The following is an 838-nucleotide window of genomic DNA, read 5'->3' as shown; positions in this document are numbered from 1 at the left end:
GGACACAAAGAAATTATGGACACAAAGGATCATATACAGTACTTGCAGAAATGGAAACAGATTTTGATATTGTAGTCATTTCGTCAAGCTTTATTTTGCTGGAGTCACCATGAAATTAACTCTAGAATTTTGTAACTGGTCATAGAAAGTAAAATTTGTTGCTTGAGTTTAAGTCTCTTGTCAGACCGCAGTCAGGCAGCCATCTTCAAGTTGTGCTGATTTATTAATAAAAAAAGTTTTTTCAACTTCCCAAGTCATCCTTACTTTTGTAGAAGCGCAAGGTGAGTGAACAGATAGACATGTTCATCAAACTATGCGAGTCTATCACCTGATGGCCCTTTGTCTGTTGGAATAAGAAATTTTGTGTATATACATCAAACCAATAATTCTTCATTGGTCGGAAATCTGGGGTGCCTAAAAGCTTCAAATACTGTCTGATTGAATGGCGACTCACCTGAAAACAAACCCTACACGTATAACATTGGTGCATGACCTTAGCTAATACTGCAAGAGTGAATTTACAATTACAGTTACATTCCCCAGCTTTCCCACATTTACGGACGAACAGAAAGCCACTTTCCTCTTAAAATCACAAAACCAAATATCAATTATGGCATACGTAAAACATTCATATGGCAGCCTGACAGAGTGGTGAAAATTGGACTGCCATTCCCATGATGAAATGTTTTCTCTTGGACAGAGGAACAATATGGCCAATCCATTTGTTGACTTAGTCTCCTACCAGACTACCCTAGGAGAACAATGAAAAGTTCACAGCTTGCCAGAGCCTGCTTGTCACTGTAACCTTTACCTGGCATACCAGACAGTCAGCTTGGGT

Source organism: Branchiostoma floridae, chromosome 7 (assembly GCF_000003815.2).
Source record: "Branchiostoma floridae strain S238N-H82 chromosome 7, Bfl_VNyyK, whole genome shotgun sequence".
In the NCBI taxonomy this organism is placed as follows: Eukaryota; Metazoa; Chordata; class Leptocardii; order Amphioxiformes; family Branchiostomatidae; genus Branchiostoma; species Branchiostoma floridae.
This window is presented reverse-complemented; position numbering follows the sequence as displayed.